General features: G+C 46.6%; 4 non-coding genes and 58 pseudogenes across 4 annotated transcripts; all 62 read left to right on the forward strand.

Annotated features, from left to right (window-relative positions):
• Positions 1–19: 19 nt before the first annotated feature.
• Positions 20–138, forward strand: LOC140313540 (5S ribosomal RNA; annotated as a pseudogene).
• A 269-nt stretch (positions 139–407) lies between these two features.
• On the forward strand, positions 408–526 carry LOC140291773 (5S ribosomal RNA; annotated as a pseudogene).
• A 269-nt stretch (positions 527–795) lies between these two features.
• LOC140278983 (5S ribosomal RNA) lies at positions 796–914 on the forward strand (annotated as a pseudogene).
• A 269-nt stretch (positions 915–1,183) lies between these two features.
• LOC140300513 (5S ribosomal RNA) lies at positions 1,184–1,302 on the forward strand (annotated as a pseudogene).
• A 269-nt stretch (positions 1,303–1,571) lies between these two features.
• Positions 1,572–1,690, forward strand: LOC140299651 (5S ribosomal RNA; annotated as a pseudogene).
• Positions 1,691–1,959: 269 nt separating this feature from the next.
• On the forward strand, positions 1,960–2,078 carry LOC140288583 (5S ribosomal RNA; annotated as a pseudogene).
• Positions 2,079–2,347: 269 nt separating this feature from the next.
• On the forward strand, positions 2,348–2,466 carry LOC140313562 (5S ribosomal RNA; annotated as a pseudogene).
• A 269-nt stretch (positions 2,467–2,735) lies between these two features.
• Positions 2,736–2,853, forward strand: LOC140297004 (5S ribosomal RNA; annotated as a pseudogene).
• A 272-nt stretch (positions 2,854–3,125) lies between these two features.
• Positions 3,126–3,244, forward strand: LOC140279308 (5S ribosomal RNA; annotated as a pseudogene).
• A 269-nt stretch (positions 3,245–3,513) lies between these two features.
• LOC140291242 (5S ribosomal RNA) lies at positions 3,514–3,632 on the forward strand (annotated as a pseudogene).
• A 269-nt stretch (positions 3,633–3,901) lies between these two features.
• On the forward strand, positions 3,902–4,020 carry LOC140300514 (5S ribosomal RNA; annotated as a pseudogene).
• Positions 4,021–4,289: 269 nt separating this feature from the next.
• Positions 4,290–4,408, forward strand: LOC140306190 (5S ribosomal RNA; annotated as a pseudogene).
• A 269-nt stretch (positions 4,409–4,677) lies between these two features.
• On the forward strand, positions 4,678–4,796 carry LOC140288584 (5S ribosomal RNA; annotated as a pseudogene).
• Positions 4,797–5,065: 269 nt separating this feature from the next.
• LOC140280029 (5S ribosomal RNA) lies at positions 5,066–5,184 on the forward strand (annotated as a pseudogene).
• A 656-nt stretch (positions 5,185–5,840) lies between these two features.
• LOC140298694 (5S ribosomal RNA) lies at positions 5,841–5,959 on the forward strand. The gene has a single exon (XR_011914316.1). It is a non-coding gene; the product is annotated as a 5S ribosomal RNA (ribosomal RNA).
• A 269-nt stretch (positions 5,960–6,228) lies between these two features.
• Positions 6,229–6,347, forward strand: LOC140296518 (5S ribosomal RNA; annotated as a pseudogene).
• A 269-nt stretch (positions 6,348–6,616) lies between these two features.
• On the forward strand, positions 6,617–6,740 carry LOC140289823 (5S ribosomal RNA; annotated as a pseudogene).
• Positions 6,741–7,009: 269 nt separating this feature from the next.
• On the forward strand, positions 7,010–7,128 carry LOC140270147 (5S ribosomal RNA; annotated as a pseudogene).
• A 269-nt stretch (positions 7,129–7,397) lies between these two features.
• Positions 7,398–7,516, forward strand: LOC140302214 (5S ribosomal RNA; annotated as a pseudogene).
• A 269-nt stretch (positions 7,517–7,785) lies between these two features.
• LOC140319154 (5S ribosomal RNA) lies at positions 7,786–7,904 on the forward strand (annotated as a pseudogene).
• A 269-nt stretch (positions 7,905–8,173) lies between these two features.
• Positions 8,174–8,292, forward strand: LOC140280034 (5S ribosomal RNA; annotated as a pseudogene).
• Positions 8,293–8,948: 656 nt separating this feature from the next.
• On the forward strand, positions 8,949–9,067 carry LOC140279471 (5S ribosomal RNA; annotated as a pseudogene).
• A 269-nt stretch (positions 9,068–9,336) lies between these two features.
• LOC140296519 (5S ribosomal RNA) lies at positions 9,337–9,455 on the forward strand (annotated as a pseudogene).
• Positions 9,456–9,724: 269 nt separating this feature from the next.
• LOC140302219 (5S ribosomal RNA) lies at positions 9,725–9,843 on the forward strand (annotated as a pseudogene).
• Positions 9,844–10,112: 269 nt separating this feature from the next.
• LOC140299471 (5S ribosomal RNA) lies at positions 10,113–10,231 on the forward strand (annotated as a pseudogene).
• Positions 10,232–10,887: 656 nt separating this feature from the next.
• Positions 10,888–11,006, forward strand: LOC140289479 (5S ribosomal RNA; annotated as a pseudogene).
• A 269-nt stretch (positions 11,007–11,275) lies between these two features.
• On the forward strand, positions 11,276–11,394 carry LOC140291441 (5S ribosomal RNA; annotated as a pseudogene).
• A 269-nt stretch (positions 11,395–11,663) lies between these two features.
• LOC140270322 (5S ribosomal RNA) lies at positions 11,664–11,782 on the forward strand (annotated as a pseudogene).
• Positions 11,783–12,051: 269 nt separating this feature from the next.
• Positions 12,052–12,170, forward strand: LOC140307108 (5S ribosomal RNA; annotated as a pseudogene).
• Positions 12,171–12,442: 272 nt separating this feature from the next.
• On the forward strand, positions 12,443–12,561 carry LOC140275631 (5S ribosomal RNA; annotated as a pseudogene).
• Positions 12,562–12,830: 269 nt separating this feature from the next.
• On the forward strand, positions 12,831–12,949 carry LOC140299847 (5S ribosomal RNA; annotated as a pseudogene).
• A 656-nt stretch (positions 12,950–13,605) lies between these two features.
• On the forward strand, positions 13,606–13,724 carry LOC140301001 (5S ribosomal RNA; annotated as a pseudogene).
• Positions 13,725–13,993: 269 nt separating this feature from the next.
• On the forward strand, positions 13,994–14,112 carry LOC140295221 (5S ribosomal RNA; annotated as a pseudogene).
• Positions 14,113–14,381: 269 nt separating this feature from the next.
• On the forward strand, positions 14,382–14,500 carry LOC140289408 (5S ribosomal RNA; annotated as a pseudogene).
• Positions 14,501–14,769: 269 nt separating this feature from the next.
• LOC140300275 (5S ribosomal RNA) lies at positions 14,770–14,888 on the forward strand (annotated as a pseudogene).
• Positions 14,889–15,157: 269 nt separating this feature from the next.
• Positions 15,158–15,276, forward strand: LOC140270335 (5S ribosomal RNA; annotated as a pseudogene).
• Positions 15,277–15,545: 269 nt separating this feature from the next.
• LOC140296069 (5S ribosomal RNA) lies at positions 15,546–15,664 on the forward strand (annotated as a pseudogene).
• Positions 15,665–15,933: 269 nt separating this feature from the next.
• LOC140290174 (5S ribosomal RNA) lies at positions 15,934–16,051 on the forward strand (annotated as a pseudogene).
• Positions 16,052–16,320: 269 nt separating this feature from the next.
• LOC140293112 (5S ribosomal RNA) lies at positions 16,321–16,438 on the forward strand (annotated as a pseudogene).
• A 269-nt stretch (positions 16,439–16,707) lies between these two features.
• LOC140290640 (5S ribosomal RNA) lies at positions 16,708–16,831 on the forward strand (annotated as a pseudogene).
• Positions 16,832–17,100: 269 nt separating this feature from the next.
• On the forward strand, positions 17,101–17,219 carry LOC140293313 (5S ribosomal RNA; annotated as a pseudogene).
• Positions 17,220–17,488: 269 nt separating this feature from the next.
• On the forward strand, positions 17,489–17,606 carry LOC140290175 (5S ribosomal RNA; annotated as a pseudogene).
• Positions 17,607–17,875: 269 nt separating this feature from the next.
• On the forward strand, positions 17,876–17,993 carry LOC140290176 (5S ribosomal RNA; annotated as a pseudogene).
• A 269-nt stretch (positions 17,994–18,262) lies between these two features.
• LOC140289824 (5S ribosomal RNA) lies at positions 18,263–18,386 on the forward strand (annotated as a pseudogene).
• A 269-nt stretch (positions 18,387–18,655) lies between these two features.
• On the forward strand, positions 18,656–18,773 carry LOC140290177 (5S ribosomal RNA; annotated as a pseudogene).
• Positions 18,774–19,042: 269 nt separating this feature from the next.
• On the forward strand, positions 19,043–19,160 carry LOC140290179 (5S ribosomal RNA; annotated as a pseudogene).
• Positions 19,161–19,429: 269 nt separating this feature from the next.
• LOC140293698 (5S ribosomal RNA) lies at positions 19,430–19,553 on the forward strand (annotated as a pseudogene).
• A 269-nt stretch (positions 19,554–19,822) lies between these two features.
• LOC140269735 (5S ribosomal RNA) lies at positions 19,823–19,941 on the forward strand (annotated as a pseudogene).
• A 272-nt stretch (positions 19,942–20,213) lies between these two features.
• On the forward strand, positions 20,214–20,332 carry LOC140313933 (5S ribosomal RNA; annotated as a pseudogene).
• A 269-nt stretch (positions 20,333–20,601) lies between these two features.
• Positions 20,602–20,720, forward strand: LOC140303538 (5S ribosomal RNA; annotated as a pseudogene).
• A 272-nt stretch (positions 20,721–20,992) lies between these two features.
• On the forward strand, positions 20,993–21,111 carry LOC140293180 (5S ribosomal RNA; annotated as a pseudogene).
• A 657-nt stretch (positions 21,112–21,768) lies between these two features.
• LOC140307672 (5S ribosomal RNA) lies at positions 21,769–21,887 on the forward strand (annotated as a pseudogene).
• A 269-nt stretch (positions 21,888–22,156) lies between these two features.
• LOC140291457 (5S ribosomal RNA) lies at positions 22,157–22,275 on the forward strand (annotated as a pseudogene).
• Positions 22,276–22,544: 269 nt separating this feature from the next.
• On the forward strand, positions 22,545–22,663 carry LOC140298992 (5S ribosomal RNA). Its single transcript, XR_011914583.1, has one exon. It is a non-coding gene; the product is annotated as a 5S ribosomal RNA (ribosomal RNA).
• Positions 22,664–22,932: 269 nt separating this feature from the next.
• Positions 22,933–23,051, forward strand: LOC140303545 (5S ribosomal RNA; annotated as a pseudogene).
• Positions 23,052–23,323: 272 nt separating this feature from the next.
• LOC140289299 (5S ribosomal RNA) lies at positions 23,324–23,442 on the forward strand (annotated as a pseudogene).
• A 657-nt stretch (positions 23,443–24,099) lies between these two features.
• LOC140272181 (5S ribosomal RNA) lies at positions 24,100–24,218 on the forward strand (annotated as a pseudogene).
• Positions 24,219–24,487: 269 nt separating this feature from the next.
• LOC140298993 (5S ribosomal RNA) lies at positions 24,488–24,606 on the forward strand. The gene has a single exon (XR_011914584.1). It is a non-coding gene; the product is annotated as a 5S ribosomal RNA (ribosomal RNA).
• A 269-nt stretch (positions 24,607–24,875) lies between these two features.
• LOC140273903 (5S ribosomal RNA) lies at positions 24,876–24,994 on the forward strand (annotated as a pseudogene).
• Positions 24,995–25,263: 269 nt separating this feature from the next.
• On the forward strand, positions 25,264–25,382 carry LOC140288783 (5S ribosomal RNA; annotated as a pseudogene).
• Positions 25,383–25,651: 269 nt separating this feature from the next.
• On the forward strand, positions 25,652–25,770 carry LOC140298862 (5S ribosomal RNA). The gene has a single exon (XR_011914463.1). It is a non-coding gene; the product is annotated as a 5S ribosomal RNA (ribosomal RNA).
• Positions 25,771–26,040: 270 nt separating this feature from the next.
• LOC140310913 (5S ribosomal RNA) lies at positions 26,041–26,159 on the forward strand (annotated as a pseudogene).
• Positions 26,160–26,381: the final 222 nt, after the last annotated feature.

Genomic DNA, 26,381 nt, shown 5'->3' on the forward strand with positions numbered 1-26,381 from the left:
TTTTGTCAGACACATTGTTGCTTACGGCCACACCACCCTGAACATACCCGACCTCGTCTGATCTCGGAAGCCAAGCAGGGTTGAACCTGCTTAGTACTTGGATGGGAGACTGCTTGGGAATACCAGGTGCTGTAAGCGTTTTCTCTTCTCTCTACAACCTGCATGTCTTTTGTTGCAACGTCTGATCACCCTGTGACACATGAGGAAGTTGGTCATCTTCAGCTGCTGCTGCTTTGTTGGCAGACACAAAGTGATCTGAGAGTCTCAGTTTCAGCTACAGAGAATAATCACGTCAGGGAAGAAGATGTGCCCACTACAAGTCAGCCTTTCTCTGCAATTATCTGGTTACATAGAAGAAGTGTATGATTCCAGTACCTATATAATGCACATTTGTCACAGCTATTGTTGCTTACGGCCGCACCACCCTGAATATGCCTGACCTCGTCTGATCTTGGAAGAAAAGCAGGGTTGGGCCTGGTTAGTGCTTGGATGGTGGACTATCTGGGAATACCAGGTGCTGTAAGCTTCTTCTCTTCTCTCTACCACCTGCATGTCTTTTGTTGCAACGTCTGATCACCCTGTGACACATGAGGAAGTTGGTCATCTTCAGCTGCTGCTGCTTTGTTGGCAGACACAAAGTGATCTGAGAGTCTCAGTTTCAGCTACAGAGAATAATCACGTCAGGGAAGAAGATGTGCCCACTACAAGTCAGCCTTTCTCTGCAATTATCTGGTTACATAGAAGAAGTGTATGATTCCAGTACCTATATAATGCACATTTGACACAGCTATTGTTGCTTACGGCCGCACCACCCTGAATATGCCTGACCTCGTCTGATCTTGGAAGAAAAGCAGGGTTGGGCCTGGTTAGTACTTGGATGGTGGACTATCTGGGAATACCAGGTGCTGTAAGCTGATTCTCTTCTCTCTACCACCTCCATGTCTTTTGTTGCAACGTCTGATCACCCTGTGACACATGAGGAAGTTGGTCATCTTCAGCTGCTGCTGCTTTGTTGGCAGACACAAAGTGATCTGAGAGTCTCAGTTTCAGCTGCAGAGAATAATCACGTCAGGGAAGAAGATGTGCCCACTACACATCAGCCTTTCTCGGAAATGATCTGGTTGCATAGAGGAACCGTATGATTCCAGTACCTATATAATGCACATTTGTCAGAGACATTGTTGCTTACGGCCACACCACCCTGAACATACCCGACCTCGTCTGATCTCGGAAGCCAAGGAGGGTTGGGCGTGGTTAGTACTTGGATGGAAGACCTCTTGGGAATACCAGGTGCTGTAAGCTTTTTCTTTTCTCTCGACCACCTGCATGTCTTTTGTTGCAACGTCTGATCACCCTGTGACACATGAGGAAGGTGGTCATCTTCAGCTTCTGCTGCTTTGTTGGCAGACACGAAGTGATCTGAGAGTCTCAGTTTCAGCTGCAGAGAATGATCACATGAGGGAAGAAGATTTGCCCACTACAAGTCAGCCTTTCTCGGCAATTATCTGGTTACATAGAGGAACCGTATGATTCCAGTACCTATATAATGCACATTTGTCACAGACATTGTTGCTTACGGCCACACCACCCTGAACATGCCCGACCTCGTCTGATCTCGGTAGCCAAGGAGGGTTGGGCCTGGTTAGTACTTGGATGGGAGACCACTTGGGAATACCAGGAGCTGTAAGCTTTTTGTCTTCTCTCGACCACCTGCATGTCTTTTGTTGCAACGTCTGATCACCCTGTGACACATGAGGAAGTTGGTCATCTTCAGCTGCTGCTGCTTTGTTGGCAGACACGAAGTGATCTGAGAGTCTCAGTTTCAGCTGCAGAGAATGATCACATCAGGGAAGAAGATGTGCCCATAACAAGTCAGCCTTTCTCTGCAATTATCTGGTTACATAGAGGAATTGTATGATTCCAGTACCTATATAATGCACATTTGTCACAGAAATTGTTCCTTACGGCCACACCACCCTGAATAAGCCCGACCTCGTCTGATCTCGGAAGCCAAGGAGGGTTGGGCCTGGTTAGTACTTTAATGGGAGACTGCTTGGGAATACCAGGTGCTGTAAGCGTTTTCTCTTCTCTCTACAACCTGCATGTCTTTTCTTGCAACGTCTGATCACCCTGTGACACATGAGGAAGTTGGCCATCTTCAGCTGCTGCTGCTTTGTTGGAAGACACGAAGTGATCTGAGAGTCTCAGTTTCAACTGAAGAGAATAATCACGTCAGGGAAGAAGATGTGCCCACTACACATCAGCCTTTCTCAGCAATTATCTGGTTACATAGAGGAACCGTATGATTCCTGTACTTATATAATGCACTTTTGTCAGACACATTGTTGCTTACGGCCACACCACCCTGAACATACCCGACCTCGTCTGATCTCGGAAGCCAAGCAGGGTTGAACCTGCTTAGTACTTGGATGGGAGACTGCTTGGGAATACCAGGTGCTGTAAGCGTTTTCTCTTCTCTCTACAACCTGCATGTCTTTTGTTGCAACGTCTGATCACCCTGTGACACATGAGGAAGTTGGTCATCTTCAGCTGCTGCTGCTTTGTTGGCTGACACAAAGTGATCTGAGAGTCTCAGTTTCGGTTGCAGAGAATGATCACATCAGAGAAGATGATTTGCCCGCTACACATCAGCCTTTCTCGGCAATTATCTGGTTGCATAGAGGAACCGTATGATTCCAATACCTATATAATGCACATTTGTCAGAGACATTGTTGCTTACGGCCACACCACCTTGAATAAGCCCGACCTCGTCTGATCTCGGACACCAAGAAGGTTGTACCTGGTTAGTACTTGGATGGGAGACAGCTTGGGAATACCAGGTGCTGTAAGCTTTTTCTCTTCTCTCTACCACCTGCATGTCTTTTGTTGCAACGTCTGATCACCCTGTGACACGTGAAGAAGTTGGTCATCTTCAGCTGCTGCTGCTTTGTTGATAGACACGAGGTGATCTGAGAGTCTCAGTTTCAGCTGAAGAGAATAATCACATCAAGGAGGAAGATGATGTGCCCACTACAAGTCAGCCTTTTTCGGCAATTATCTGGTTACACAGAGGAAGTGTATGATTCCAGTACCTATATAATGCACATTTGTCACCGATATTGTTGCTTACGGCCGCACCACCCTGAATATACCTGACCTCGTCTGATCTTGGAAGAAAAGCAGGGTTGGGCCTCGTTAGTATTTGGATGGGAGACCACTTCGGAATACGAGGTGCTGTAAGCTTTTTCTCTTCTCTGTACCACCTGCATGTCTTTTGTTGCAACGTCTGATCACCCTGTGACACATGAGGAAGTTGGTCATCTTCAGCTTCTGCTGCTTTGTTGGCAGACACAAAGTGATCTGAGAGTCTCAGTTTCAGCTCGAGAGAATAATCACGTCAGGGAAGAAGATGTGCCCACTACTTATCAGCTTTTCTCGGCAATTATCTGGTTACATAGAGGAACTGTATGATTCCAGTACCTATATAATGCACATTTGTCACAGTTATGGTTGCTTACGGCCACACCACCCTGAATATGCCTGACCACGTCTGATCTCGGAAGCCAAGCAGGTTTGGGCCTGGTTAGTACTTGGATGGTAGAATATCTGGGAATACCAGGTGCTGTAAGCTGATTCTCTTCTCTCTACCACCTGCATGTCTTTTGTTGCAACGTCTGATCACCCTGTGACACATGAGGAAGTTGGTCATCTTCAGCTGCTGCTGCTGTGTTGGCAGACACAAAGTGATCTGAGAGTCTCAGTTTCAGCTGCAGAGAATAATCACGTCAGGGCAGAAGATGTGCCCACTACACATCAGCCTTTCTCGGAAATGATCTGGTTGCATAGAGGAACCGTATGATTCCAGTACCTATATAATGCACATTTGTCAGAGACATTGTTGCTTACGGCCACACCACCCTGAACATACCCGACCTCGTCTGATCTCGGAAGCCAAGGAGGGTTGGGCGTGGTTAGTACTTGGATGGAAGACCTCTTGGGAATACCAGGTGCTGTAAGCTTTTTCTCTTCTCTCGACCACCTGCATGTCTTTTGTTGCAACGTCTGATCACCCTGTGACACATGAGGAAGGTGGTCATCTTCAGCTGCTGCTGCTTTGTTGGCAGACACGAAGTGATCTGAGAGTCTCAGTTTCAGCTGCAGAGAATGATCACATGAGGGAAGAAGATTTGCCCACTACAAGTCAGCCTTTCTCAGCAATTATCTGGTTACATAGAGGAACCGTATGATTCCAGTACCTATATAATGCACATTTGTCACAGACATTGTTGCTTACGGCCACACCACCCTGAACATGCCCGACCTCGTCTGATCTCGGTAGCCAAGGAGGGTTGGGCCTGGTTAGTACTTAAATGGGAGACCGCTTGGGAATACCAGGAGCTGTAAGCTTTTTGTCTTCTCTCGACCACCTGCATGTCTTTTGTTGCAACGTCTGATCACCCTGTGACACATGAGGAAGTTGGTCATCTTCAGCTGCTGCTGCTTTGTTGGCAGACACGAAGTGATCTGAGAGTCTCAGTTTCAGCTGCAGAGAATAATCACATCAGGGAAGAAGATGTGCCCATAACAAGTCAGCCTTTCTCTGCAATTATCTGGTTACATAGAGGAATTGTATGATTCCAGTACCTATATAATGCACATTTGTCACAGAAATTGTTCCTTACGGCCACACCACCCTGAATAAGCCCGACCTCGTCTGATCTCGGAAGCCAAGGAGGGTTGGGCCTGGTTAGTACTTTAATGGGAGACTGCTTGGGAATACCAGGTGCTGTAAGCGTTTTGTCTTCTCTCGACCACCTGCATGTCTTTTGTTGCAACGTCTGATCACCCTGTGACACATGAGGAAGTTGGCCATCTTCAGCTGCTGCTGCTTTGTTGGAAGACACGAAGTGATCTGAGAGTCTCAGTTTCAACTGAAGAGAATAATCACGTCAGGGAAGAAGATGTGCCGACTACACATCAGCCTTTCTCAGCAATTATCTGGTTACATAGAGGAACCGTATGATTCCTGTACTTATATAATGCACTTTTGTCAGACCCATTGTTGCTTACGGCCACACCACCCTGAACATACCCGACCTCGTCTGATCTTGGAAGCCAAGCAGGGTTGAACCTGCTTAGTACTTGGATGGGAGACTGCTTGGGAATACCAGGTGCTGTAAGCATTTTCTCTTCTCTCTACAACCTGCATGTCTTTTGTTGCAACGTCTGATCACCCTGTGACACATGAGGAAGTTGGTCATCTTCAGCTGCTGCTGCTTTGTTGGCTGACACAAAGTGATCTGAGAGTCTCAGTTTCAGTTGCAGAGAATGATCACATCAGAGAAGATGATTTGCCCGCTACACATCAGCCTTTCTCGGCCATTATCTGGTTGCATAGAGGAACCGTATGATTCCAGTACCTATATAATGCACATTTGTCAGAGACATTGTTGCTTACGGCCACACCACCCTGAATAAGCCCGACCTCGTCTGATCTCGGACACCAAGAAGGTTGTACCTGGTTAGTACTTGGATGGGAGACAGCTTGGGAATACCAGGTGCTGTAAGCTTTTTCTCTTCTCTCTACCATCTGCATGTCTTTTGTTGCAACGTCTGATCACCCTGTGACACGTGAAGAAGTTGGTCATCTTCAGCTGCTGCTGCTTTGTTGATAGACACGAGGTGATCTGAGAGTCTCAGTTTCAGCTGAAGAGAATAATCACATCAAGGAGGAAGATGAACCAACTACAAGTCAGCCTTTTTCGGCAATTATCTGGTTACACAGAGGAAGTGTATGATTCCAGTACCTATATAATGCACATTTGTCACCGATATTGTTGCTTACGGCCGCACCACCCTGAATATACCTGACCTCGTCTGATCTTGGAAGAAAAGCAGGGTTGGGCCTGGTTAGTACCTGGATGGGAGACCACTTGGGAATACCAGGTGCTGTAAGCTTTTTCTCTTCTCTCTACCACCTGCATGTCTTTTGTTGCAACGTCTGATCACCCTGTGACACATGAGGAAGTTGGTCATCTTCAGCTGCTGCTGTTTTGTTGGCTGACACGAAGTGATCTGAGAGCCTCAGTTTCAGTTGCAGAGAATGATCACATCAGAGAAGATGATATGCCCGCTACACATCAGCCTTTCTCGGCAATTATCTGGTTGCATAGAGGAACCGTATGATTCCAGTACCTATATAATGCACATTTGTCAGAGACATTGTTGCTTACGGCCACACAACCCTGAACATGCCCGACCTAGTCTGATCTCGGAAGCCAAGCACAGTTGGGCCTGGTTTGTACTTGGATGGAAGACCTCTTGGGAATACGAGGTGCTGTAAGCTTTTTCTCTTCTCTGTACCACCTGCATGTCTTTTGTTGCAACGTCTGATCACCCTGTGACACATGAGGAAGTTGGTCATCTTCAGCTTCTGCTGCTTTGTTGGCAGACACAAAGTGATCTGAGAGTCTCAGTTTCAGCTCGAGAGAATAATCACGTCAGGGAAGAAGATGTGCCCACTACTTATCAGCTTTTCTCGGCAATTATCTGGTTACATAGAGGAACTGTATGATTCCAGTACCTATATAATGCACATTTGTCACAGAGATTGTCGCTTACGGCCACACCACCCTGAATATAATATGCCCGACCTCGTCTGATCTCGGAAGCCAAGCAGGATTGTGCCTGGTTAGTACTTGGGTGGGAGACTGCTTGGGAATACCAGGTGCTGTAAGCTTTTTCTCTTCTCTCTACCACCTGCATGTCTTTTGTTGCAACGTCTGATCACCCTGTGACACATGAGGAAGTTGGTCATCTTCAGCTGCTGCTGCTGTGTTGGCAGACACAAAGTGATCTGAGAGTCTCAGTTTCAGCTGCAGAGAATAATCACGTCAGGGAAGAAGATGTGCCCACTACACATCAGCCTTTCTCGGAAATGATCTGGTTGCATAGAGGAACCGTATGATTCCAGTACCTATATAATGCACATTTGTCAGAGACATTGTTGCTTACGGCCACACCACCCTGAACATACCCGACCTCGTCTGATCTCGGAAGCCAAGGAGGGTTGGGCGTGGTTAGTACTTGGATGGTAGACTGCTTGGGAACACCAGGTGCTGTAAGCTTTTTCTCTTCTCTCGACCACCTGCATGTCTTTTGTTGCAACGTCTGATCACCCTGTGACACATGAGGAAGGTGGTCATCTTCAGCTGCTGCTGCTTTGTTGGCAGACACAATGTGATCTGAGAGTCTCAGTTTCAGCTCGAGAGAATAATCACGTCAGGGAAGAAGATGTGCCCACTACTTATCAGCTTTTCTCGGCAATTATCTGGCTACATAGAGGAACTGTATGATTCCATTACCTATATAATGCACATTTGTCACAGTTATGGTTGCTTACGGCCACACCACCCTGAATATGCCCGACCACGTCTGATCTCGGAAGCCAAGCAGGTTTGGGCCTGGTTAGTACTTGGATGGTAGACTGTCTGGGAATACCAGGTGCTGTAAGCTTTTTCTCTTCTCTCTACCACCTGCATGTCTTTTGTTGCAACGTCTGATCACCCTGTGACACATGAGGAAGGTGGTCATCTTCAGCTGCTGCTGCTTTGTTGGCAGACACGAAGTGATCTGAGAGTCTCAGTTTCAGCTGCAGAGAATGATCACATGAGGGAAGAAGATTTGCCCACTACAAGTCAGCCTTTCTCGGCAATTATCTGGTTACATAGAGGAACCGTATGAATCCAGTACCTATATAATGCACATTTGTCACAGACATTGTTGCTTACGGCCACACCACCCTGAACATGCCCGACCTCGTCTGATCTCGGTAGCCAAGGAGGGTTGGGCCTGGTTAGTACTTAAATGGGAGACCGCTTGGGAATACGAGGTGCTGTAAGCTTTTTCTCTTCTCTGTACCACCTGCATGTCTTTTGTTGCAACGTCTGATCACCCTGTGACACATGAGGAAGTTGGCCATCTTCAGCTGCTGCTGCTTTGTTGGAAGACACGAAGTGATCTGAGAGTCTCAGTTTCAACTGAAGAGAATAATCACGTCAGGGAAGAAGATGTGCCCACTACACATCAGCCTTTCTCAGCAATTATCTGGTTACATAGAGGAACCGTATGATTCCTGTAGTTATATAATGCACTTTTGTCAGACACATTGTTGCTTACGGCCACACCACCCTGAACATACCCGACCTCGTCTGATCTTGGAAGCCAAGCAGGGTTGAACCTGCTTAGTACTTGGATGGGAGACTGCTTGGGAATACCAGGTGCTGTAAGCATTTTCTCTTCTCTCTACAACCTGCATGTCTTTTGTTGCAACGTCTGATCACCCTGTGACACATGAGGAAGTTGGTCATCTTCAGCTGCTGCTGCTTTGTTGGCTGACACAAAGTGATCTGAGAGTCTCAGTTTCAGTTGCAGAGAATGATCACATCAGAGAAGATGATTTGCCCGCTACACATCAGCCTTTCTCGGCCATTATCTGGTTGCATAGAGGAACCGTATGATTCCAGTACCTATATAATGCACATTTGTCAGAGACATTGTTGCTTACGGCCACACCACCCTGAATAAGCCCGACCTCGTCTGATCTCGGACACCAAGAAGGTTGTACCTGGTTAGTACTTGGATGGGAGACAGCTTGGGAATACCAGGTGCTGTAAGCTTTTTCTCTTCTCTCTACCACCTGCATGTCTTTTGTTGCAACGTCTGATCACCCTGTGACACGTGAAGAAGTTGGTCATCTTCAGCTGCTGCTGCTTTGTTGATAGACACGAGGTGATCTGAGAGTCTCAGTTTCAGCTGAAGAGAATAATCACATCAAGGAGGAAGATGAACCAACTACAAGTCAGCCTTTTTCGGCAATTATCTGGTTACACAGAGGAAGTGTATGATTCCAGTACCTATATAATGCACATTTGTCACCGATATTGTTGCTTACGGCCGCACCACCCTGAATATACCTGACCTCGTCTGATCTTGGAAGAAAAGCAGGGTTGGGCCTGGTTAGTACTTGGATGGGAGACCACTTCGTAATACCAGGTGCTGTAAGCTTTTTCTCTTCTCTCTACCACCTGCATGTCTTTTGTTGCAACGTCTGATCACCCTGTGACACATGAGGAAGTTGGTCATCTTCAGCTGCTGCTGCTTTGTTGGCTGACACGAAGTGATCTGAGAGCCTCAGTTTCAGTTGCAGAGAATGATCACATCAGAGAAGATGATATGCCCGCTACACATCAGCCTTTCTCGGCAATTATCTGGTTGCATAGAGGAACCGTATGATTCCAGTACCTATATAATGCACATTTGTCAGAGACATTGTTGCTTACGGCCACACAACCCTGAACATGCCCGACCTAGTCTGATCTCGGAAGCCAAGCACAGTTGGGCCTGGTTTGTACTTGGATGGAAGACCTCTTGGGAATACGAGGTGCTGTAAGCTTTTTCTCTTCTCTGTACCACCTGCATGTCTTTTGTTGCAACGTCTGATCACCCTGTGACACATGAGGAAGTTGGTCATCTTCAGCTTCTGCTGCTTTGTTGGCAGACACAAAGTGATCTGAGAGTCTCAGTTTCAGCTCGAGAGAATAATCACGTCAGGGAAGAAGATGTGCCCACTACTTATCAGCTTTTCTCGGCAATTATCTGGTTACATAGAGGAACTGTATGATTCCAGTACCTATATAATGCACATTTGTCACAGTTATGGTTGCTTACGGCCACACCACCCTGAATATGCCCGACCACGTCTGATCTCGGAAGCCAAGCAGGTTTGGGCCTGGTTAGTACTTGGATGGTAGACTGTCTGGGAATACCAGGTGCTGTAAGCTTTTTCTCTTCTCTCTACCACCTGCATGTCTTTTGTTGCAACGTCTGATCACCCTGTGACACATGAGGAAGTTGGTCATCTTCAGCTGCTGCTGCTTTGTTGGCAGACACAAAGTGATCTGAGAGTCTCAGTTTCAGCTGCAGAGAATAATCACATCAGGGAAGAATATGTGCCCACTACACATCAGCCTTTCTCGGAAATGATCTGGTTGCATAGAGGAACCGTATGATTCCAGTACCTATATAATGCACATTTGTCAGAGACATTGTTGCTTACGGCCACACCACCCTGAACATACCCGACCTCGTCTGATCTCGGAAGCCAAGGAGGGTTGGGCGTGGTTAGTACTTGGATGGAAGACCTCTTGGGAATACCATGTGCTGTAAGCGTTTTCTCTTCTCTCTACAACCTGCATGTCTTTTGTTGCAACATCTGATCACTCTGTGACACATGAGGAAGTTGGTCATCTTCAGCTGCTGCTGCTTTGTTGGCTGACACAAAGTGATCTGAGAGTCTCAGTTTCAGTTGCAGAGAATGATCACATCAGAGAAGATGATTTGCCCGCTACACATCAGCCTTTCTCGGCAATTATCTGGTTGCATAGAGGAACCGTATGATTCCAGTACCTATATAATGCACATTTGTCAGAGACATTGTTGCTTACGGCCACACCACCCTGAATAAGCCCGACCTCGTCTGATCTCGGACACCAAGAAGGTTTTACCTGGTTAGTACTTGGATGGGAGACAGCTTGGGAATACCAGGTGCTGTAAGCTTTTTCTCTTCTCTCTACCACCTGCATGTCTTTTGTTGCAACATCTGATCACCCTGTGACACATGAGGAAGTTGGTCATCTTCAGCTTCTGCTGCTTTGTTGGCAGACACGAAGTGATCTGAGAGTCTCAGTTTCAGCTGAAGAGAATAATCACATCAGGGAAGAAGATGTGCCCACTACAAGTCAGCCTTTCTCTGCAATTATCTGGTTACATAGAAGAAGTGTATGATTCCAGTACGTATATAATGCACATTTGTCACAGCTATTGTTGCTTACGGCCGCACCACCCTGAATATGCCCGACCTCGTCTGATCTTGGAAGCCAAGGAGGGTTGGGCGTGGTTAGTACTTGGATGGAAGACCTCTTGGGAATACCAGGTGCTGTAAGCTTTTTCTCTTCTCTCTACCACCTGCATGTCTTTTGTTGCAACGTCTGATCACCCTGTGACACATGAGGAAGTTGGTCATCTTCAGCTGCTGCTGCTTTGTTGGCTGACACGAAGTGATCTGAGAGTCTCAGTTTCAGTTGCAGAGAATGATCACATCAGAGAAGATGATATGCCCGCTACACATCAGCCTTTCTCTGCAATTATCTGGGTGCATAGAGGAACCGTATGATTCCAGTACCTATATAATGCACATTTGTCAGAGACATTGTTGCTTACGGCCACACAACCCTGAACATGCCCGACCTCGTCTGATCTCGGAAACCAAGCAGGGTTGGGCATGGTTTGTACTTGGATGGAAGACCTCTTGGGAATACCAGGTGCTTTAAGCTTTTTCTCTTCTCTCTACCACCTGCATGTCTTTTGTTGCAATGTCTGATCACCCTGTGACACATGAGGAAGTTGGTCATCTTCAGCTTCTGCTGCTTTGTTGGCAGACACAAAGTGATCTGAGAGTCTCACTTTCAGCTCGAGAGAATAATCACGTCAGGGAAGAAGATGTGCCCACTACTTATCAGCTTTTCTCTGCAATTATCTGGTTACATAGAGGAACTGTATGATTCCAGTACCTATATAATGCACATTTGTCACAGTTATGGTTGCTTACGGCCACACCACCCTGAATATGCCCGACCTCGTCTGATCTCAGAAGCCAAGCAGGTTTGGGCCTGGTTAGTACTTGGATGGTAGACTGTCTGGGAATACCAGGTGCTGTAAGCTTTTTCTCTTCTCTCTACCACCTGCATGTCTTTTGTTGCAACGTCTGATCACCCTGTGACACATGAGGAAGTTGGTCATCTTCAGCTGCTGCTGCTTTGTTGGCAGACACAAAGTGATCTGAGAGTCTCAGTTTCAGCTGCAGAGAATAATCACGTCAGGGAAGAAGATGTGCCCAGTACACATCAGCCTTTCTCGGAAATTAACTGGTTGCATAGAGGAACCGTATGATTCCAGTACCTATATAATGCACATTTGTCAGAGACATTGTTGCTTACGGCCACACCACCCTGAACATGCCCGACCTCGTCTGATCTCGGAAGCCAAGGAGGGTTGGGCCTGGTTAGTACTTGGATGGAAGACCTCTTGGGAATACCAGGTGCTTTAAGCTTTTTCTCTTCTCTCTACCACCTGCATGTCTTTTGTTGCAACGTCTGATCACCCTGTGACACATGAGGAAGTTGGTCATCTTCAGCAGCTGCTGCTGCTTTGTTGGCAGACACGAAGTGATCTGAGAGTCTCAGTTTCAGCTGCAGAGAATGATCACATCAGGGAAGAAGAAGTGCCCATAACAAGTGAGCCTTTCTCGGAAATTATCTGGTTACATAGAGGAAGTGTATGATTCCAGTACTTATATAATGCACATTTGTCACAGAAATTGTTCCTTACGGCCACACCACCCTGAATATGCCCGACCTCGTCTGATCTCGGAAGCCAAGGAGGGTTGGGCCTGGTTAGTACTTTAATGGGAGACTGCTTGGGAATACCAGGTGCTGTAAGCGTTTTCTCTTCTCTCTACAACCTGCATGTCTTTTGTTGCAACGTCTGATCACCCTGTGACACATGAGGAAGTTGGTCATCTTCAGCTGCTGCTGCTTTGTTGGAAGACACGAAGTGATCTGAGAGTCTCAGTTTCAGCTGAAGAGAATAATCACGTCAGGGAAGAAGATGTGCCCACTACACATCAGCCTTTCTCAGCAATTATCTGGTTACATAGAGGAACCGTATGATTCCTGTACTTATATAATGCACTTTTGTCAGACACATTGTTGCTTACGGCCACACCACCCTGAACATACCCGACCTCGTCTGATCTCGGAAGCCAAGCAGGGTTGAGCCTGCTTAGTACTTGGATGGGAGACTGCTTGGGAATACCAGGTGCTGTAAGCTTTTTCTCTTCTCTCTACAACCTGCATGTCTTTTGTTGCAACGTCTGATCACCCTGTGACACATGAGGAAGTTGGTCATCTTCAGCTGCTGCTGCTTTGTTGGCTTACACAAAGTGATCTGAGAGTCTCAGTTTCAGTTGCAGAGAATGATCACATCAGAGAAGATGATTTGCCCGCTACACATCAGCCTTTCTCGGCAATTATCTGGTTGCATAGAGGAACCGTATGATTCCAGTACCTATATAATGCACATTTGTCAGAGACATTGTTGCTTACGGCCACACCACCCTGAATAAGCCCGACCTCGTCTGATCTCGGACACCAAGAAGGTTGTACCTGGTTAGTACTTGGATGGGAGACAGCTTGGGAATACCAGGTGCTGTAAGCTTTTTCTCTTCTCTCTACCACCTGCATGTCTTTTGTTGCAACGTCTGATCACCCTGTGACACGTGAAGAAGTTGGTCATCTTCAGCTGCTGCTGCTTTGTTGATAGACACGAGGTGATCTGAGAGTCTCAGTTTCAGCTGAAGAGAATAATCACATCAAGGAGAAAGATGAACCCACTACAAGTCAGCCTTTTTCGGCAATTATCTGGTTACACAGAGGAAGTGTATGATTCCAGTACCTATATAATGCACATTTGTCACCGATATTGTTGCTTACGGCCACACCACCCTGAATAAGCCCGACCTCGTCTGATCTCGGAAGCCAAGCAGGGTTGGGCCTGGTTAGTACTTGAATGGTAGACCGCTTGGGAATACCAGGTGCCTTAAGCTTTTTCTCTTCTCTCTACCACCTGCATGTCTTTTGTTGCAACGTCTGATCACCCTGTGACACATGAGGAAGTTGGTCATCTTCAGCTTCTGCTGCTTTGTTGGCAGACACGAAGTGATCTGAGAGTCTCAGTTTCAGCTCGAGAGAATAATCACGTCAGGGAAGAAGATGTGCCCACTACTTATCAGCTTTTCTCGGCAATTATCTGGTTACATAGAGGAACTGTATGATTCCAGTACCTTTATAATGCACATTTGTCACAGTTATGGTTAATTACGGCCACACCACCCTGAAAATGCCTGACCACGTCTGATCTCGGAAGCCAAGCAGGTTTTGGCCTGGTTAGTACTTGGATGGTAGACTCTCTGGGAATACCAGGTGCTGTAAGCTTTTTCTCTTCTCTCTACCACCTGCATGTCTTTTGTTGCAACGTCTGATCACCCTGATACACATGAGGAAGTTGGTCATCTTCAGCTACTGCTGCTTTGTTGGCAGACACGAAGTGATCTGAGAGTCTCAGTTTCAGCTGCAGAGAATAATCACGTCAGGGAAGAAGATGTGCCCACTACACATCAGCCTTTCTCGGAAATGATCTGGTTGCATAGAGGAACCGTATGATTCCAGTACCTATATAATGCACATTTGTCAGAGACATTGTTGCTTACGGCCACACCACCCTGAACATGCCCGACCTCGTCTGATCTCGGAAGCCAAGGAGGGTTGGGCGTGGTTAGTACTTGGATGGAAGACCTCTTGGGAATACCAGGTGCTCTAAGCTTTTTCTCTTCTCTCGACCACCTGCATGTCTTTTGTTGCAACGTCTGATCACCCTGTGACACATGAGAAAGGTGGTCATTTTCAGCTGCTGCTGCTTTGTTGGCAGACACGAAGTGATCTGAGAGTCTCAGTTTCAGCTGCAGAGAATGATCACATGAGGGAAGAAGATTTGCCCACTACAAGTGTGCCTTTCTCGGCAATTATCTGGTTGCATAGAGGAACCGTATGATTCCAGTGCCTATATAATGCACATTTGTCACAGACATTGTTGCTTACGGCCACACCACCCTGAACACGCCCGACCTCGTCTGATCTCGGTAGCCAAGGAGGGTTGGGCCTGGTTAGTACTTAAATGGGAGACCGCTTGGGAATACCAGGAGCTGTAAGCTTTTTCTCTTCTCTCTACCACCTGCATGTCTTTTGTTGCAATGTCTGATCACCCTGTGACACATGAGGAAGTTGGTCATCTTCAGCTTCTGCTGCTTTGTTGGCAGACACAAAGTGATCTGAGAGTCTCAGTTTCAGCTCGAGAGAATAATCACGTCAGGGAAGAAGATGTGCCCACTACTTATCAGCTTTTCACGGCAATTATCTGGTTACATAGAGGAACTGTATGATTCCAGTACCTATATAATGCACATTTGTCACAGTTATGGTTGCTTACGGCCACACCACCCTGAATATGCCCGACCTCGTCTGATCTCAGAAGCCAAGCAGGTTTGGGCCTGGTTAGTACTTGGATGGTAGACTGTCTGGGAATACCAGGTGCTGTAAGCTTTTTCTCTTCTCTCTACCACCTGCATGTCTTTTGTTGCAACGTCTGATCACCCTGTGACACATGAGGAAGTTGGTCATCTTCAGCTGCTGCTGCTTTGTTGGCAGACACAAAGTGATCTGAGAGTCTCAGTTTCAGCTGCAGAGAATAATCACGTCAGGGAAGAAGATGTGCCCAGTACACATCAGCCTTTCTCGGAAATTAACTGGTTGCATAGAGGAACCGTATGATTCCTGTACTTATATAATGCACATTTGTCACAGACATTGTTGCTTACGGCCACACCACCCTCAATATGCCTGACCTCGTCTGATCTCGGAAGCCAAGCAGGGTTGGGCCTGGTTAATACTTGGGTGGGAGACCGCTTGAAAATACCATTTGCTGTAAGCTTTTTCTCTTCTCTCTACAACCTGCATGTCTTTTGTTGCAACGTCTGATCACCCTGTGACACATGAGGAAGTTGGTCATCTTCAGCTGCTGCTGCTTTGTTGGCAGACACAAAGTGATCTGAGAGTCTCAGTTTCAGCTGCAGAGAATAATCACATCAGGGAAGAATATGTGCCCACTACACATCAGCCTTTCTTGGCAATTATCTGGTTACATAGAGGAACCGTATGATTCCAGTACCTATATAATGCACATTTGTCACAGAGATTATTACTTACGGCCACACCACCCTGAACATGCCCGACCTCGTCTGATCTCGGAAGCCAAGCACGGTTGGCCTGGTTAGTACTTGGGTGGGAGACTGCTTGGGAATACCAGGTGCTGTAAGCTTTATCTCTTCTCTGGACCACCTGAATGTCTTTTGTTGCAACGTCTGATCACCCTGTGACACATGAGGAAGTTGGTCATCTTCAGCTGCTGCTGCTTTGTTGGCAGACACAAAGTGATCTGAGAGTCTCAGTTTCAGCTGCAGAGAATAATCACATCAGGGAAGAATATGTGCCCACTACACATCAGCCTTTCTTGGCAATTATCTGGTTACATAGAGGAACCGTATGATTCTAGTACCTATATAATGCACATTTGTCACAGAGATTATTACTTTCGGCCACACCACCCTGAACATGCCCGACCTCGTCTGATCTCGGAAGCCAAGCACGGTTGGCCTGGTTAGTACTTGGGTGGGAGACTGCTTGGGAATACCAGGTGCTGTAAGCTTTATCTCTTCTCTGGACCACCTGAATGTCTTTTGTTGCAACGTCTGATCACCCTGTGACACATGAGGAAGTTGGTCATCTTCAGCTTCTGCTGCTTTGTTGGGAGACACGAAGTGATCTGAGAGTCTCAGTTTCAGCTGCAGAGAATAATCACGTCAGGGAAGAAGATGTGCCCACTACACATAAGCCTTTCTCTGCAATTATCTGGTTACATAGAGGAACCGTATGATTCCAGTACCTATATAATGCACATTTGTCACAGAGATTGTCGCTTACGGCCACACCACCCTGAATATAATATGCCCGACCTCGTCTGATCTCGGAAGCCAAGCAGGATTGTGCCTGGTTAGTACTTGGGTGGGAGACTGTCTGGGAATACCAGGTGCTGTAAGCTTTTTCTCTTCTCTCTACCACCTGCATGTCTTTTGTTGCAACGTCTGATCACCCTGTGACACATGAGGAAGTTGGTCATCTTCAGCTGCTGCTGCTTTGTTGGCAGACACAAAGTGATCTGAGAGTCTCAGTTTCAGCTGCAGAGAATAATCACGTCAGGGAAGAAGATGTGCCCAGTACACATCAGCCTTTCTCGGAAATTAACTGGTTGCATAGAGGAACCGTATGATTCCTGTACTTATATAATGCACATTTGTCACAGACATTGTTGCTTACGGCCACACCACCCTCAATATGCCTGACCTCGTCTGATCTCGGAAGCCAAGCAGGGTTGGGCCTGGTTAGTACTTGGGTGGGAGACCGCTTGAAAATACCATTTGCTGTAAGCTTTTTCTCTTCTCTCTACAACCTGCATGTCTTTTGTTGCAACGTCTGATCACCCTGTGACACATGAGGAAGTTGGTCATCTTCAGCTGCTGCTGCTTTGTTGGCAGACACAAAGTGATCTGAGAGTCTCAGTTTCAGCTGCAGAGAATAATCACATCAGGGAAGAATATGTGCCCACTACACATCAGCCTTTCTTGGCAATTATCTGGTTACATAGAGGAACCGTATGATTCCAGTACCTATATAATGCACATTTGTCACAGAGATTATTACTTACGGCCACACCACCCTGAACATGCCCGACCTCGTCTGATCTCGGAAGCCAAGCACGGTTGGCCTGGTTAGTACTTGGGTGGGAGACTGCTTGGGAATACCAGGTGCTGTAAGCTTTATCTCTTCTCTGGACCACCTGAATGTCTTTTGTTGCAACGTCTGATCACCCTGTGACACATGAGGAAGTTGGTCATCTTCAGCTGCTGCTGCTTTGTTGGCAGACACAAAGTGATCTGAGAGTCTCAGTTTCAGCTGCAGAGAATAATCACATCAGGGAAGAATATGTGCCCACTACACATCAGCCTTTCTTGGCAATTATCTGGTTACATAGAGGAACCGTATGATTCTAGTACCTATATAATGCACATTTGTCACAGAGATTATTACTTACGGCCACACCACCCTGAACATGCCCGACCTCGTCTGATCTCGGAAGCCAAGCACGGTTGGCCTGGTTAGTACTTGGGTGGGAGACTGCTTGGGAATACCAGGTGCTGTAAGCTTTATCTCTTCTCTGGACCACCTGAATGTCTTTTGTTGCAACGTCTGATCACCCTGTGACACATGAGGAAGTTGGTCATCTTCAGCTTCTGCTGCTTTGTTGGGAGACACGAAGTGATCTGAGAGTCTCAGTTTCAGCTGCAGAGAATAATCACGTCAGGGAAGAAGATGTGCCCACTACACATAAGCCTTTCTCTGCAATTATCTGGTTACATAGAGGAACCGTATGATTCCAGTACCTATATAATGCACATTTGTCACAGAGATTGTCGCTTACGGCCACACCACCCTGAATATAATATGCCCGACCTCGTCTGATCTCGGAAGCCAAGCAGGATTGTGCCTGGTTAGTACTTGGGTGGGAGACTGCTTGGGAATACCAGGTGCTGTAAGCTTTTTCTCTTCTCTCTACCACCTGCATGTCTTTTGTTGCAACGTCTGATCACCCTGTGACACATGAGGAAGTTGGTCATCTTCAGCTGCTGCTGCTTTGTTGGCAGACACAAAGTGATCTGAGAGTCTCAGTTTCAGCTGCAGAGAATAATCACATCAGGGAAGAATATGTGCCCACTACACATCAGCCTTTCTTGGCAATTATCTGGTTACATAGAGGAACCGTATGATTCCAGTACCTATATAATGCACATTTGTCACAGAGATTATTACTTACGGCCACACCACCCTGAACATGCCCGACCTCGTCTGATCTCGGAAGCCAAGCACGGTTGGCCTGGTTAGTACTTGGGTGGGAGACTGCTTGGGAATACCAGGTGCTGTAAGCTTTATCTCTTCTCTGGACCACCTGAATGTCTTTTGTTGCAACGTCTGATCACCCTGTGACACATGAGGAAGTTGGTCATCTTCAGCTGCTGCTGCTTTGTTGGCAGACACAAAGTGATCTGAGAGTCTCAGTTTCAGCTGCAGAGAATAATCACATCAGGGAAGAATATGTGCCCACTACACATCAGCCTTTCTTGGCAATTATCTGGTTACATAGAGGAACCGTATGATTCTAGTACCTATATAATGCACATTTGTCACAGAGATTATTACTTACGGCCACACCACCCTGAACATGCCCGACCTCGTCTGATCTCGGAAGCCAAGCACGGTTGGCCTGGTTAGTACTTGGGTGGGAGACTGCTTGGGAATACCAGGTGCTGTAAGCTTTATCTCTTCTCTGGACCACCTGAATGTCTTTTGTTGCAACGTCTGATCACCCTGTGACACATGAGGAAGTTGGTCATCTTCAGCTTCTGCTGCTTTGTTGGGAGACACGAAGTGATCTGAGAGTCTCAGTTTCAGCTGCAGAGAATAATCACGTCAGGGAAGAAGATGTGCCCACTACACATAAGCCTTTCTCTGCAATTATCTGGTTACATAGAGGAACCGTATGATTCCAGTACCTATATAATGCACATTTGTCACAGAGATTGTCGCTTACGGCCACACCACCCTGAATATAATATGCCCGACCTCGCCTGATCTCGGAAGCCAAGCAGGATTGTGCCTGGTTAGTACTTGGGTGGGAGACTGCTTGGGAATACCAGGTGCTGTAAGCTTTTTCTCTTCTCTCTACCACCTGCATGTCTTTTGTTGCAACATCTGATCACCCTGTGACACATGAGGAAGTTGGTCATCTTCAGCTGCTGCTGCTTTGTTGGCAGACACGAAGTGATCTGAGAGTCTCAGTTTCAGCTGCAGAGAATGATCACATCAGAGAAGATGATATGCCAGCTACACATCAGCCTTTCTCTGCAATTATCTAGTTGCATAGAGGAACCGTATGATTCCAGTACCTATATGATGCACATTTGTCAGTGACATTGTTGCTTACGGCCACACCACGTTGAACATGCCCGACCTCGTCTGATCTCGGAAGCCAAGCACGGTTGGGCCTGGTTAGTACTTGGATGGAAGACCTCTTGGGAATACCAGGTGCTTTAAGCTTTTTCTCTTCTTTCGACCACCTGCATGTCTTTTGTTGCAACGTCTGATCACCCTGTGACACATGAGGAAGTTGGTCATCTTCAGCAGCTGCTGCTGCTTTGTTGGCAGACACGAAGTGATCTGAGAGTCTCAGTTTCAGCTGCAGAGAATGATCACATGAGGGAAGAAGATTTGCCCACTACAAGTCAGCCTTTCTCGGCAATTATCTGGTTACATAGAGGAACCGTATGATTCCATTACCTATATAATGCACATTTGTCAAAGACATTGTCGCTTACGGCCACACCACCCTGAACATGCCCGAGCTCGTCTGATCTTGGAAGCCAAGCAGGGTTGGGCCTTGTTAGTACTTGAATTGGAGACAACTTGGGAATACCAGGTGCTGTAAGCTTTTTCTCTTCTCTCAACCACCTGCATGTCTTTTGTTGCAACGTCTGACCACCCTGTGACACATGAGGAAGTTGGTCATCTTCAGCTGCTGCTGCTTTGTTGGCAGACATGAAGTGATCTGAGAGTCTCAGTTTCAGTTGCAGAGAATGATCACATCAGAGAAGATGATTTACCCGCTACACATCAGCCTTTCTCGGCAATTATCTGGTTGCATAGAGGAACCGTATGATTCCAGTACCTATATAATGCACATTTGTCAGAGACATTGCTGCTTACGGCCACACCACCCGGAACATGCCTGACCTCGTCTGATCTTGGAAGCCAAGCAGGGTTGGGCCTGGTTAGTACTTGCATGGGAGACCACTTGGGAATACCAGGTGCTGTAAGCTTCTTCTCTACTCTCTACCACCTTCATGTCTTTTGTGGCAACGTCTGATCCTCCTGTGACACATGAGGAAGTTGGTCATCTTCAGCTGCTGCTGCGTCTTTGTTGGCAGACACGAAGTGATCTGAGAGTGTCAATTTCAGCTGCAGAGAATAATCACATCAGGGAAGAAGATGTGCCCACTACAAGTCAGCCTTTCTCGGCAATTATCTGGTTACATAGAGGAAGTGTATGATTCCAGTACCTATATAATGCACATTTGTCACAGATATTGTTGCTTACGGCCACACCACCCTGAATAAGCCCGACCTTGTCTGATCTTGGAAGTCAAGCAGGTTTGGGCCTCGTTAGTACTTGGATGGGAGACTGCTTGGGAATACCAGGTGCTGTAAGCTTTTTCTCTTCTCTCTACCACCTGCATGTCTTTTTTTGCAACGTCTGATCACCCTGTGACACATGAGGAAGTTGGTCATCTTCAGCTGCTGCTGCTTTGTTGGCAGACACAAAGTGATCTGAGAGTCTCATTTTCAGCTGGAGAGAATTATCACGTCAGGGAAGAAGATGTGCCCACTACATATCAGCCTTTCTCGGCAATTATCTGGTTACATAGAGGAAGTGTATGATTCCATTGCCTATATAGTGCACATTTGTCACAGAGATTGTTACTTACGGACAAACCACCCTGAATATGTCTGACCTTGTCTGATCTCGGAAGCCAAGGAGGGCTGGTTCTGGTTAGTACTTTGATGGGACACCGCTTGGGAATACCAGGTGCTGTAAGCTTTTTCTCTTCTCTCTACCACCTACATGTCTTTTGTTGCAATGTCTGATCGCCCTGTGACACATGAGGAAGTTGGTCATCTTCAGCTGCTGCTGCTTTGTTAGCAGACACGAAGTGATCTGAGAGTCTCAGTTTCAGCTGCAGAGAATAATCACATCAAGGAAGAAGATGTGCCCACAACAAGTTAGCCTTTCTCTGCAATTATCTGGTTACATAGAGGAACTGTATTATTCCAGTACCTATATAATGCACATTTTTCACAGACATTGTTACTTACGGCCACACCACCCTGAATATGCCCGACCTCGACTGATCTCGGAACCCAAGCAGGGTTGGGCCTGGTTAGTACTTGAATGGGAGACCCCTTGGGAATGCCAGGTGCTGTAAGCTTTTTCTCTTCTCTCTACCACCTGCATGTATTTTGTTGCAAGGTCTGATCGCCCTCTGACACATGAGGAAGTTGGTCATCTTCAGCTGCTGCTGCTTTGTTGGCAGACACGAAGTGACCTGAGATTCTCATTTTCAGCTGGAGAGAATAATCACGTCAGGGAAGAAGATGTGTCCACTATTTATCAGCCTTTCTCTGCAATTATCTGGTTATATAGAGGAAACGTATGATTCCAGTACCTATATAATACACATTTGTACCAGATATTGTTGCTTACCGCCACACCACCCTGAATATGCCCGACCTCGTCTGATCTCGAAAGCCAAGCAGGGTTGTGCCTGGTTAGTACTTGGATGGGAGACCGCTTGGGATTATCAGGTGCTGTAAGCTTTTTCTCTTCTCTCAACCACCTGCATGTCTTTTGTTGCAACGTCTGATCACCCTGTGACACATGAGGAAGTTGGTCATCTTCATTTTCTGCTGCTTTGTTGGCAGACACGAAGTGATCTTAAAGTCTCATTTTCAGCTGGAGAAAATTATCACGTCAGGGAACAAGATGTGCCCACTACATATCAGCCTTTCTTGGCAATTATATGGTTGCATAGAGGAACCGTATGATTCCAGTACCTATATAATGCACATTTGTCACAAACATTGTTACTTACGGCCACACCACCCGGAATATGCCCAACCTCGTCTGATCTTGGAAGCCAAGCAGGGTTGGGCCTGGTTAGTACTTGGATGGGAGACCGCTTGGGAATACCAGGTGCTGTAAGCTTTTTCTCTTCTCTCAACCACCTGCATGTCTTTTGTTGCAACGTCTGATCACCCTGTGACACATGAGGAAGTTGGTCATCTTCAGCTGCTGCTGCTTTGTTGGCAGACATGAAGTGATCTGAGAGTCTCAGTTTCAGTTGCAGAGAATGATCACATCAGAGAAGATGATTTACCCGCTACACATCAGCCTTTCTCGGCATTTATCTGGTTGCATAGAGGAACCGTATGATTCCAGTACCTATATAATGCACATTTGTCAGAGACATTGCTGCTTACGGCCACACCACCCGGAACATGCCTGACCTCGTCTGATCTTGGAAGCCAAGCAGGGTTGGGCCTGGTTAGTACTTGCATGGGAGACCACTTGGGAATACCAGGTGCTGTAAGCTTCTTCTCTACTCTCTACCACCTTCATGTCTTTTGTGGCAACGTCTGATCCTCCTGTGACACATGAGGAAGTTGGTCATCTTCAGCTGCTTTTGCGTCTTTGTTGGCAGACACGAAGTGATCTGAGAGTGTCAATTTCAGCTGCAGAGAATAATCACATCAGGGAAGAAGATGTGCCCACTACAAGTCAGCCTTTCTGGGCAATTATCTGGTTACATAGAGGAAGTGTATGATTCCAGTACCTATATAATGCACATTTGTCACAGATATTGTTGCTTACGGCCACACCACCCTGAATAAGCCCGACCTTGTCTGATCTTGGAAGTCAAGCAGGTTTGGGCCTGGTTAGTACTTGGATGGAAGACTGCTTGGGAATACCAGGTGCTGTAAGCTTTTTCTCTTCTCTCTACCACCTGCATGTCTTTTGTTGCAACGTCTGATCACCCTGTGACACATGAGGAAGTTGGTCATCTTCAGCTGCTGCTGCTTTGTTGGCAGACACAAAGTGATCTGAGAGTCTCATTTTCAGCTGGAGAGAATTATCACGTCAGGGAAGAAGATGTGCCCACTACATATCAGCCTTTCTCGGCAATTATCTGGTTACATAGAGGAAGTGTATGATTCCATTGCCTATATAATGCACATTTGTCACAGAGATTGTTACTTACGGACAAACCACCCTGAATATGTCTGACCTTGTCTGATCTCGGAAGCCAAGGAGGGCTGGTTCTGGTTAGTACTTTGATGGGACACCGCTTGGGAATACCAGGTGATGTAATCTTTTTCTCTTCTCTCTACCACCTGCATGTATTTTGTTGCAACGTCTGATCGCCCTGTGACACATGAGGAAGTTGGTCATCTTCAGCTGCTGCTGCTTTGTTGGCAGACACGAAGTGATCTGAGAGTCTCATTTTCAGCTGGAGAGAATAATCACGTCAGGGAAGAAGATGTGTCCACTATTTATCAGCCTTTCTCTGCAATTATCTGGTTATATAGAGGAAACGTATGATTCCAGTACCTATACAATTTACATTTGTCAGAGACATTGTTGCTTACGGCCACACCACCCTGAATATGCCCGACCTCGTCTGATCTCGAAAGCCAAGCAGGGTTGTGCCTGGTTAGTACTTGGATGGGAGACCGCTTGGGATTATCAGGTGCTGTAAGCTTTTTCTCTTCTCTCTACCACCTGCATGTCTTTTGTTGCAACGTCTGATCACCCTGTGACACATGAGGAAGTTGGTCATCTTCATTTTCTGCTGCTTTGTTGGCAGACACGAAGTGATCTTAAAGTCTCATTTTCAGCTGGAGAAAATTATCACGTCAGGGAACAAGATGTGCCCACTACATATCAGCCTTTCTTGGCAATTATCTTGTTACATAGAGGAACCATATGATTCCATTGCCTATATAATGCACATTTGTCACAAACATTGTTACTTACGGCCACACCACCCGGAATATGCCCAACCTCGTCTGATCTTGGAAGCCAAGCAGGGTTGGGCCTGGTTAGTACTTGGATGGGAGACCGCTTGGGAATACCAGGTGCTGTAAGCTTTTTCTCTTCTCTCAACCACCTGCATGTCTTTTGTTGCAACGTCTGATCACCCTGTGACACATGAGGAAGTTGGTCATCTTCAGCTGCTGCTGCTTTGTTGGCAGACACGAAGTGATCTTAGAGTCTCATTTTCAGCTGGAGAAAATTATCACGTCAGGGAACAAGATGTGCCCACTATATATCAGCCTTTTTCGGCAATTATCTTGTTACATAGAGGAACCATATGATTCCATTGCCTATATAATGCACATTTGTCACAGAGATTGTTGCTTACGGCCAAACCACCCTGAATATGTCTGACCTCGTTTGATCTCAGAAGCCAAGGAGGGTTGGGCCTGGTTAGTACTTTGATGAGAGACCGCTTGGGAATACCAGGTGCTGTAAGCTTTTTCTCTTCTCTCTACCACCTGCATGTCTTTTGTTGCAACGTCTGATCGCCCTGTGACACATGAGGAAGTTGGTCATCTTCAGCTGCTGCTGCCTTGTTGGCAGACACAAAGTGATCTGAGAGTCTCAGTTTCAGTTGCAGAGAATGATCACATCAGAGAAGATGATTTACCCGCTACACATCAGCTTTTCTCGGCAATTATCTGGTTGCATAGAGGAACCGTATGATTCCAGTACCTATATAATGCACATTTGTCAGAGACATTGCTGCTTACGGCCACACCACCCGGAACATGCCTGACCTCGTCTGATCTCGGAAGCCAAGCAGGGTTGGGCCTGGTTAGTACTTGGATGGGAGACCGCTTGGGATTATCAGGTGATGTAAGCTTTTTCTCTTCTCTCAACCACCTGCATGTCTTTTGTTGCAACGTCTGATCACCCTGTGACACATGAGGAAGTTGGTCATCTTCATTTTCTGCTGCTTTGTTGGCAGACACGAAGTGATCTTAGAGTCTCATTTTCAGCTGGAGAAAATGATCACGTCAGGGAACAAGATGTGCCCACTACATATCAGCCTTTCTTGGCAATTATATGGTTGCATAGAGGAACCGTATGATTCCAGTACCTATATAATGCACATTTGTCACAGACATTGTTACTTACGGCCACACCACCCTGAATATGCCCAACCTCGTCTGATCTTGGAAGCCAAGCACGGTTGGGCCTGGTTAGTACTTGGATGGGAGACCGCTTGGGAATACCAGGTGCTGTAAGCTTTTTCTCTTCTCTCAACCACCTGCATGTCTTTTGTTGCAACGTCTGATCACCCTGTGACACATGAGGAAGTTGGTCATCTTCAGCTGCTGCTGCTTTGTTGGCAGACACGAAGTGATCTTAGAGTCTCATTTTCAGCTGGAGAAAATTATCACGTCAGGGAACAAGATGTGCCCACTATATATCAGCCTTTTTTTGGCAATTATCTTGTTACATAGAGGAACCATATGATTCCATTGCCTATATAATGCACATTTGTCACAGAGATTGTTGCTTACGGCCAAACCACCCTGAATATGTCTGACCTCGTCTGATCTCAGAAGCCAAGGAGGGTTGGGCCTGGTTAGTACTTGGATGGGAGACTGCTTGGGAATACCAGGTGCTGTAAGCGTTTTCTCTTCTCTCTACAACCTGCATGTCTTTTGTTGCAACGTCTGATCACCCTGTGACACATGAGGAAGTTGGTCATCTTCAGCTGCTGCTGCTTTGTTGGAAGACACGAAGTGATCTGAGAGTCTCAGTTTCAGCTGAAGAGAATAATCACGTCAGGGAAGAAGATGTGCCCACTACACATCAGCCTTTCTCAGCAATTATCTGGTTACATAGAGGAACC

The sequence above is a fragment of the Leuresthes tenuis genome, unplaced genomic scaffold (genome assembly GCF_036924035.1).
Source record: "Leuresthes tenuis unplaced genomic scaffold, fLeuTen1.0.hap1 SCAF_1, whole genome shotgun sequence".
Lineage (NCBI taxonomy): Eukaryota > Metazoa > Chordata > Actinopteri > Atheriniformes > Atherinopsidae > Leuresthes > Leuresthes tenuis.